The sequence below is a fragment of the Molossus molossus genome, unplaced genomic scaffold (genome assembly GCF_014108415.1).
Source record: "Molossus molossus isolate mMolMol1 unplaced genomic scaffold, mMolMol1.p scaffold_m16_p_14, whole genome shotgun sequence".
Classification (NCBI taxonomy): Eukaryota; Metazoa; Chordata; class Mammalia; order Chiroptera; family Molossidae; genus Molossus; species Molossus molossus.
The window spans coordinates 51,152,088-51,162,630 of NW_023425349.1; the positions used below are offsets into that span (position 1 = coordinate 51,152,088).

Below are 10,543 nucleotides of genomic sequence, written 5' to 3' on the forward strand. Positions count from 1 at the left end.
TTAACATTAATATGTTAACATTCTACAACTAAAAGTTATCCATACAATGGACCCTATTATTAAATATCCTATTTTTCATCATTATAAGGAATGTGGCCATGAATATACTGTAATTAAATATTTTCATGCTTACATGATGAAAAAATTTAGAAATTGAGTTTATGGATCAAAAGCTAAGCATATCTTCGCGACTTTTGATCTCTGTCCTAAATAGCCCTCCAGAGAAGTTGTAAGAATTTATACTTCCTCCAGCAGTACATAAGTGTGTTCATTTCCCAGTATCTTCTTTGTATGAATGCTATACTTAAGGACATCTTTTTCCTCCCCTTTGGCTCTCCTTTCTTTTCTAGCTCTTGCTAACTGTTAACACAATAATGTACTAGAGTTTTGCTAAAAGAAAAGTTTGTCTTATAAATATTTCATCACAAAGCATCCCAAAGACCAGTAATACACAGAATCTGAAGGATGTGACTCAGCCTCTCCAGCATGCAGATTCAGAACCTTGGGGGAAAACTAGGGTAATAGAAAAAGTCCTGAGGGTGTGGGGGGCAGACAATGAGAAAAACAAAAATTGATCCTTGAATGTGCATCTAAGAAAGACTCTAAGTAGAGTGAGTGGTGACTCAATGGGAAAAGTAAATCAATGTTTTATATCATTTTCTGGATACAATATCAAGCTTAGACTTTATCTCTAAACTCCAGACTTATATATGTAACAAACTATTTTGAGATTTATACTTGTTTTGCGATTTCTCTCATCACCACCACCACCAACATACATTAGAAAAAACTATTCATTCTACCTCCAAAATATAACTTGACTGGGTCTATTTTTCCCCCAATTTATTGCCATTATTTCCATGCTTCTTCTGACAATAGATACTTTTTTAAAAATTGATTTTAGGAAGGGAGGAAGAGAGAGAGAGAGAGAGAGAGAGAGAGAGAGAGAACAACATTGATGAAAGAGAGAAACAATGATCAGTTGCCTCCCATCCAGGGATTGAACCCACAACCTTCCAGTGCATGGGATGATGCCCCAACTGACCAAGCCACACTGTCCAGGGTCTGATAATAGATTCTTAATTATTCTCCCTGCTTCTACTACAACCCATTCTACACACAGACACCAGGAAGTAATAGTAGCATTATGTCATATTCCAGCTTAAAATAATTCAATGGCTTCATGGCTCTTGGAATAAAATCATAACTCCTTATGTGGCTTACAAGTCTTTACACATGAATGGATCCTGTTTACCTACCCACCTCCATTTGGCACCACATCAGGTTGCATTCAGCTAAAAGAAACAGAAAACCCAGTGGAGACTAATTAATAAAGAAAAATATCCCATTTAACAAAGGACCAGTGGTAGACCAGTTTTCAAGACTGCTTGACTCAGTGGCTCAACAATGTCATTCTTATTCTCTCTACTTTGATGTCAGGGTTACAAGATAGCTGAAGCAGTTCTGGGTTGAACATCCTAGCAAGACATAACCAGAGGTAAAAATAAATAAATAAACAAAATAAAATCACATCTCCTCTTTTCTCCTTTGTCAGATGAGAAGATCTTTCCCAGAAGCCCAATTAGCAGACTTCTCTCCAGTTTCATTGGCTGGAAATGAGTAGCATGCCCTCTCTTAACCCAGTCGCTGAAAAGGAGAATGGGACTATCCGGAGGAGTTTATAGCTAAACCTTAAACCAATCTGGATTTTACCCTAGAGTAAACACAGGTCTCTACCCATGAGGAAGAAGTTGAGGTGGGGTAGATTTTGGTAGGCAATCAACAGTATCTGATAATACTGAGTATTGACATTTTTAAAAAAATAGTTGATAATTTGTTTGGTGAAGAACTATTTTAAATTGCATATTTTGACTAATACATTTATTTTGGTTCTGCTAATTCTATTCTATCTTTCTAAAACTCCTTTGGGAGGACCCAACTCTTAGTTGCAGCAAATAAGAAAAGGAATCCAAGTTGCAGGTTTTATTACCAAAAACCCCAGTAGGGCGTGTGCAGGAGGCAGCTAATTGATGTTTCTCTCTCTCTCTTTCTCTAAAACAAACAAACAATAATACATTTTCACTCTTTGGGAAAAAATTCCCTTTTGAACAATAATAATCAACAACATGTTCTTTGTTTTTATGTCATACGGCTCACTAAGTCTTTTTTCTTTCCCCGTCTTTCAAACTTGGGGTATGTGTGTGTGTATCTTTTTTCTTCATATTTTCTGCCTTCGGTGACATACTTAAGAAGACCCCTCCCACTCTGAGAACAGTTATATCTACTTATTCTTTTCAAGGATCTTAAATCTTTTTATTTTATGGTAAATGTCAGGCTTTATTTATGTATATAATTAGCTAATGAAAACATTTCAAATACCAATAAGAAAATTAACTGGGGCAAGACATTAAAATTGACATGATAAATGAGGTCTTTCATTCAGGGCATTGTCTTACTGATGGCATTCTTCTCTTTCACATTTATTCGCTCTCCCAAGAGGACATCATCATCACTCACAGCTTCTGCACCCACACTAATGACCACCAAATCCAGATTTCCAGGCCAACGTGTAAATGAATTTTTCCAGCCCATGAAAGTAGGAGAAATTCGAGATCAGGAGGAAAGAATTGAAACCCAGGAGCAAAAGGTCTGAAGGGGAAGGGTGCATGTTTGCTGGCTCTGGCACTCAGAAGCTAGGGGTCAGCTCTATTTCATTCCTCTTCGGTTTGTTCTGACCCAGGTCAAGGTGGTTCCAGCTATAATCTGCTGGTGCAACAAACATGGGTACTATTTAGAGCCAGAAAATAAAGAACTGTGGGGATGACTGAGGAAGGAAATGGCTTCTTCTCAAGCTATGCATTGCTAGGAAAATCAGCAACCAGGGCTCTCATAACTACTAAAGACTATTCATTCACTTAGCTCATAATTGCAATGTATGAACTGAAAGGGAGAGTAAATGTATTCAAGAGTCATTTCCCTCCGAGTATGTCTTAAATATCTACTTTTAACATAAATAGGTTGGTACACTTGCCACTATTTAAACAAAAACGATCCTTTCTTCCAGTGATTTTCAACCTTTTTCATCTCAAGGTACACATAAACTAACCACTAAAATTCTGCAGCACACCAAAAAATATATTTTTTGCTAATCTGACAAAAAAACAGGTATAATTTTGATTCATTTACAGTGGATAGTTGTGCTGGCTGTTGTCATTTTTTTATTTGACCATCTAAGGCAAAAGAGGTCAGTGTCCCTGAATAAATAGGTACTGCATGTTTTAAAAATTCCTGCAGCACACAGGTTAAAAATTGCTGCTCTATTCCAAAGCAAAAACATGCAAAGCAAAAAGAGAGCTCAGTTGGGCTTAATTTTTCAAAGATAAATCAACTAAATTCTTAAAATATTCTTACATGGTACTCTAAGGGTTTTCTTAGACGTTGATTTAAAAGTGAGAGAACTCATGCCTTGGCTGGGTGGCTCAAATGGTTGCAGAGTCGTCCTGTACACCAGTAGATTGCAGGGTTCAGTTCTCAGGGCGCATGCCTAGGTTGCAGGTTCCATCCCCAGTCAGGGCGCGAATGGGAGGCAGCCGAACGATGTTTCTCTCTCACATCAATGTTTTTTCTCTCACTTTCTCCCTTCCTCTGTCTCTAAAAAATCAATAAACATATCCTCGGGCCAGGAGTAAATAAATAAATAAATAAAAATGAGAGAACTCAGGACACATTGTTTGGGGTTATTTTGTTTTGTTTGCACTGAATTATTTACTAAATGGACCAGTTTAATTTTCCATCTGTTCTGTGAGGGGAGGCACAGGGGAAACCCTTATTGACAATTTAAAGTTAAGCAAATTAATCAATTAAAAATTAATCTTGCCCTCACTGATTTGGCTCAGCAGTTAGAGCGATGGTCCTCAGAGCAGACCAAAGGGTCTCAGGTTCAATTCACGGTCAAGAGCATGTGCCTAGGTTGCAGGTTTGACACCCAGCCCCAGATGGGGTTATACGGGAGGCAATCCATCTATGTGTCTCTCTCACATCAATGTTTGTCTTTCTCTCCCTCCTTTCCTCCCACTCTATCTGAAAATCAATGGAAAAAAATATCCTCGTGTGAAGATTAACAACAACAGCAAAATTAACCTTAATTTTTTTTAAGATAAGTTAAAAAATTGAAAAGGCTTGATCAAGAGCACATAGATAGAAAGGGGCAGAAACCGGACTGGAAATCGGGTTTTCAGATTCTAATTTTGGTATTGTTTCTACTCCACTGCTACTTTTACTCATTTTCTAGGATTTTACATTAAGTCTAAATAAGAAGCTGATTTTAAACAATTGCAATTGCTTGACTACTAGAGCACTAAGAAAGCAATCTTTAACTGGTGTGCTGCAAGAATTTTTAAAACATGCAGTACCTGACTACTGAGTCAGGGGCACTGATCTCTTTCACTTGGACTATCAAATTAAAAAAATGACAACAGCCAACACAATAGCCATCCAGTGTGAATGAATAAAAATTATACTATTTTTTTGTCACATCAGCAAAAAATTGTTTTTCTTTTGGCATGCTGCAGAATTTTAGTAATTAGTTTATGTGAGCCTTGAGATGAAAACGGCTGGAAATTGCTGCACTAAGATACGGTTGAGGAAATGAGAATCATAGAAAGAACAAGTTGTCACCATACCCTTTCATTTAATCAGTATGGCTTTGAGCCAAAGAGGGAAGAGGAAAGACCTTGTAATACGAAGCTAATGTATGACACTCAAAATTCTAGAAAAGACCATCCTGGATTTTTAATAGAAAAAAAACATTCTAACTATTCCTTAGAGGGAGGTGTGCGCCGGGTTGTGAAGCTGATGGGAGAACACGGCCTCTGTCACTAAGCTGACCTGGCTGGGCTCAAGGTCCAGCTATTCCACCAACTTTTTTTTTTTATCCTTAGAGAGTAAGCAGGTTGGTGATTGCCAGAAGCCAGGGAGAGGGACAGAGGAGTAACTGCTCAATGGGTATGGGTGTACTTTGGGGAGATGACTGTGTTTTGGAACTAGATAGAGGTGGTTGCACAGCATTGTAAATGCAGTAAATGCCACTGAATTGCTCGTTTTATGTTTGGTGTATTTTACCTCAACTTTTTTTTTTTTTTTTTTAATGAGGGACTTATAGGAAACAGCCATGTATGTTCCCTTTCAGGATCATTGTTTTATGATGCTCAACGTGTCTGGTTCTAAGACTGCAGTTGAAATTCTGATTTAGGTGGTGCCAAAAATATATATATACATATTACTTAAGACATCATTAAAGGAGGCAAATTTTATTTTTTCCTTTATTGATTTTACAGAGAAAGGAAATAAGGAGAGGGAGAGACAGAAACATCAATGAGAGAGAACATCGATTGGCTGCCTCCTGCATGCCCCCTACTGGGGATTTGGCCTACACCCTGGGCATGTGTCCTGACCGGGATTCGAACCAGCGACCTCCTGGTGCATGAATCGATGCTCAACCACTGAGCCACACCAGCCGGACAAAGAAGGCAAATTTTATTCAGAACCATCTTGACAAGTACAGGTGCCACTGCAGTGGACAGGGTGGAGATTTGTCTCTGCCCTGAATACAGGAAAAAGGGGGCATTTATAGCCAGTGGGAGTTTCCTGCCAGGGCAGTGGAAGGAAAGTTACTAAGAAACATAAGGGGTAAGGGGGACTCTGGCTACAACGACCTAGCAGACCTTGCTGAAGGCTGGCCAGGGTGATCAGACAACACTAGGAGAAGATGGAGGATAAAGAAGCTGAGCGGATCAGAGACAGAGGTGATCAGACACAGAGGACGGGGGATTCTGACTAAACTGACTTCACATTCTTGCTAGAACTGGGCTCTACAAGGAAGGACACAGAAGTCCAGGGTTTGAGGTTTAGTTGAAAAGAGAGCTCAGGTGAGCCTGATGGGGTCGAGGAGATGCCTTTGTCACTGGGAAAGTGTGGCAGTCCCACCTGCTTCTCAAGCAGTTTCCGCTTGGCCCCACATTGTTTGGAGTCCAGTATTCTAGGCGCAGGCGTCTTCCCAGAGACACTTTCCTTTCCTTGCAGGGCGGAGGAGTGCCGTCAGCACTTTGGTAGCATTATTTGGAGGGACTGCACTTTATTTTTTTAAGAATCAGAAAGGAGCAATCAGGGTGATTTAAGTCCTGATTACTGCAGAAACGATAATCACAAATCATGCAAACTCCAATCATCATGTTCCAATCTGCCCTCCAAAAGGAGGAACAGGTCAGGATTATCCCACCTTACGAAGGAGGGACTGCAGTTTGTCTAAAAGGCAGTGTTACTCGTGGAGGCCCCAGGCCACTAACTCTTGTGGGACTTGGGGCTAAGCCACTTCTCTAAGTCCCAATTTTCTTGTCTGGTCAATGGGGATTCAGTCTGTCTGGGAGAGGAGGAAGCCTGCTAGCAAGCCATCTTCCCAGGGTGGAGCACCCCTCTTCTTACAGCACCAGCCTGGAAGCCTAGAAGGTTGGAGGACTCACCTGGTCCTCCAGCACCCTGGGGCTCCCGTCCTACAGAGCGCTCTGCTGGCTGCAGCCCACAGGGGCTACTGGTGCCCTCTTTTCTGGAGAAGTTCTTGGCAGAGACTCAGACAGTAATTGAGCTGTGTAGCTCTAATCCACATGAAGAAATAAAGAGCACTGGTAAAAGTAGCAGTTTAAATGTATTTTTTAGTTTGAAACTCTTTATATATATCTCCTGTGTGATTTTAAAAACAACTGTATAAAGAATGATTATTGTGGTGTTAATGAACATACAATACATAAAGATGTAATATGTTTGACTGCAACAGCCAAAAGGGGGAAGGATGGGATGGGGAGCTAAAGAAGAAAGTTTTTGTACACTACTGTAATTCAATTGTTTTTATTATAAACTAGATTGTCATAAGTTAAGATGTTTTGTTGTTATTAATCCTCACTGAGAATATTTTTTCCATTGATTTTTTTTTTTTTTTTCAGAAAGAGTGGAAGGGAGGGAGGGGAAGAGAAAAAAGAGAGAAACATTGATTAGAGACACATCTACTAGTTGCCTCCCGCATGCACCCTAGCTGGGACCAGGGATCGAACCTGCAACCCAGGTACATGCCCTTGACCAGGAATTGAACCCCCGACCTTCATTGTGCAGACCAACACTCTAACCACTGGGCACACCAGTGGTTAGAGTTTTTCATTGCAATCCTTAGGAAACCCAACAAAAATGTAACTAAAAATAGCAAATATAATAAGAGAAATGACAAGGTATTAAAATGATATACTATGAGACATTTAATAAAAAAGAAAGCAGTAATGAGGAAATAGAGAAACAAACAAAAAAAGTAAGATATATAGAAAACAAAGAGCAAAATGCAGATATAAGTGATTCCTTATTCATAATTACATTATATTTAAATAGATTAATGTCTTTAATTAAAATGCAGAGATTGGAAGACTAGATTTTTTTTAAAGATGTAATTCAACTATACACTATATACAAGACACACATTTTAGATTCACAAACATAAATATCTTGTAAGAAAATGAATGGGAAAAGACACACCACACATGGTAACCAAAAGAGAACCAGAGTGGCTATAGTGATATCAGAATAAAAAAATAGAGACAAGAAGGATATTTTACAATGATAAAAAGATTGATCCGCTCAAGAAGATAAAACAATTATAAACAAATGTGCACCTTTAAAGCAAGCCCCAAAATACACGAGGCAAAAGCTGACAGAATTGAAAGAGAAACTGACAACTCAACAATAGTTGGAGAATTCAATATCCCAGTTTCAATAATGAAAAGAATAACTAGGAAGATCAACAACAACAAAAAATAGAAGACTTTCACAACACTACGAATGAACTGAACTTAGCAGACATCTGTATAACACCCAGCCTAACGACAGGAGAATGTATATTCTCTCAGGGGCACATGGACACTCTCCAGGACAGATCATATATTAAAGCCATAAGAAGAGGCCTCAGTAAAGTTAAAACTATTGAAATCATACAAAGAATATTTTCTGACCAAAATAATGAAATAAGACACAAATAAAAGTCTGAAATTAGGGATGTTCACAGATATGTGGAAATTAAACAATGCATTCTTAAATAATCAGTAGTTCAAAACAAAAAATCACAAGAGAAAGTAGAAAATACCTTGAGATGAATAAAAATGAAAACACAACATACCAAAACTTATGGGATTCAATGAAAAGAGTTCTTAGAGGGCAATGTATAGCTGTACATACCCCCATAAAAAGATCTTAAATCAATAGTCTAACCTTTCCACCTTCAGAAACTAGAGAAAGTAGAAAAAAATAAATAAATAAAACTAAACCCAAAGTAAGCAGAAGGAAGGAAGTCATAAAGATTAGAGCAGAAATAAATGACATGATAGAAGTACAATATAGAGACTCCTGTTTATTTATGCATTGTCTATGGCTGCTTTGTTTCATGCTACAATAGTAGAGTTGAGTAACTAGAACAAAGATCATGCAGCTCACACAATCTAAAATATATCCTATGTAGTCCTTTATAAAAAAATTTGGAAGAGTTCCGGTTTTAGCTACAACATGGAGAGGGCTTGAAAGTCTTCAGTTCTATCCTTATAAAATACAAGAGAAACAAACTGAAAATAAAACACTTTTCTTGGGCTCATCTGAGAATCACAGAGCAAACTGTCACTCAGAAATCTGAGAGATTGAGAGACAGGCCAATACAGGGAACCAGCTAAAATCGGCTTATCTGGAGCAAAAGATACTGGAGCCATAATCTACTATGAACACAGAAGTGATCATTTTAACAAATTCCTGGAGGCTGAGTGTGGACTAGTTCAAGACTGAGAAACTCCTTGGGGCCCAAAAATCTTTGGGAAACCCAAACATTTTTATGTGATTTACCTCAAAGAACCCCACCAGGTTCTCACAGTGATGACCCTCAAAATCCCCTACCATTTCAGGTATATGGTGAGTTAAATAACCATTGTGAAATACAGCCAATCCATTTCTGTAATAAGCACCACTGCTGCAAATGAAACGATGCTACCAGAATCTTCTGTGACCGAGGGAAGGACAAGCAGTCAACACCAGCCACCTTATCCATCCTCCTTATCTTACCTAAGAGAAGAAAAGGGCCAAAAAGCATTTCTGAAGGTCACATCCCGGGGATCCGGGCCCACTAAAAGGCTCAGAGTCAATCATAAATTATAAAACAACTCTTTCCCACAACACCTTACCACTGCATCACCAGGGCTCCAGTATTATAACAACAGTGGGTTACAGCTGGAAGAGTAACAGGGTCCAGATTCTATTTAAGAAGGAATTCTTAGGGCAATGTATGAAAACAGGAGAGAGAGAACTGAAGCCGGTGGCACTCAGCTAGATTAACACTAGCCAGATTAACACAGACCTTTCACTAACGGCCTATTTAACCTCACTTTCTATTATCCTATATATCATGTCCAATTTTCAACAAAAGATTACGAGACATACTAAAAGGAAAGAAAAATAAAATACATGATCCAAAGTAACAAAGTTAGCATGAGAACCAGTCAGATAATGGCGATGTTTGTATAATATTGTACATATACAAAAAACAATTATATTTTACACTTTAAAGTAGTGGATTTCATGGCAGGTGAATATCTCAATTTAAAATGGTTTTTAAGAAGATTTACAAGATTTATAACTTTTTCCAAAGTGAAAGTTTTCCTGTACCACCCATACCCACCCAATTTGTGAAAATAACATCAAATTATAGAATAAAAATACATATGGAAATTAAAACAACTTAATAATACACCTTAAGAATTAGAATTCTTGTTGTATAATTAATTCTTTGCTACCCATAATATTTACAATAAAGTATATACCAATAAATATATACTTAATGTCTTTCTCATATAAGAAAATTTACTATGTTATTGGGATACAAAAAAGAAGATGACAACCCTTCCAATTTAGAAAAAGATTTACATAAATAACTATAAAACAAGGCAATATATGAAAAGTACCAAGCAAAGACTAAACAGAATACAATTGAGTTCAAGAATGTAAGAGCATTTCCAGGTGAGGTGATCAGAGAAGGCTTCAACTGGGCCTTTGTTTGTTCATTTGACACATGTTGAAGTGCTTAGGATGTTCAGGTAATATGCCAGGTGCTAGTAAGACAAAACTAAAAAGTGAAATGGGCCCTGGCTGGTTTGGCTCAGCAGTTAGAGCGTCGGCTCGCTGGACTAGAGAGGCCCGGGTTCGGTTCCTGCTAAGGGCATGTACCTCGGTTGTGGTTTGTCCCAGACCCCTGTTGGGGTCGTGTGGGTGGCAACCAGTTGATGTGTCTCTCTCACATAGATGTTTCTCTCTCTCTCTCTTCCTCCCTCTCTCCCTCCCACTCTATCTGAAGATAAATGCAAAAAAAAAAAAAAAAAGTGAAATGGATTCTCTAATTGTATTATGTGATAAAACTAAAAATGTGTATGTGTAAATATGTATGTGCTAACTTATGTATGAATGTATAACTAACCAA

The 10,543-nt window shown here is 38.2% G+C and overlaps 1 non-coding gene across 1 annotated transcript; it reads right to left on the reverse strand.

Annotated features, from left to right (window-relative positions):
• Nucleotides 1-6,147: 6,147 nt before the first annotated feature.
• On the reverse strand, nt 6,148-6,284 carry LOC118630346. Its single transcript, XR_004959588.1, has one exon. It is a non-coding gene; the product is annotated as a U8 small nucleolar RNA (small nucleolar RNA).
• Nucleotides 6,285-10,543: the final 4,259 nt, after the last annotated feature.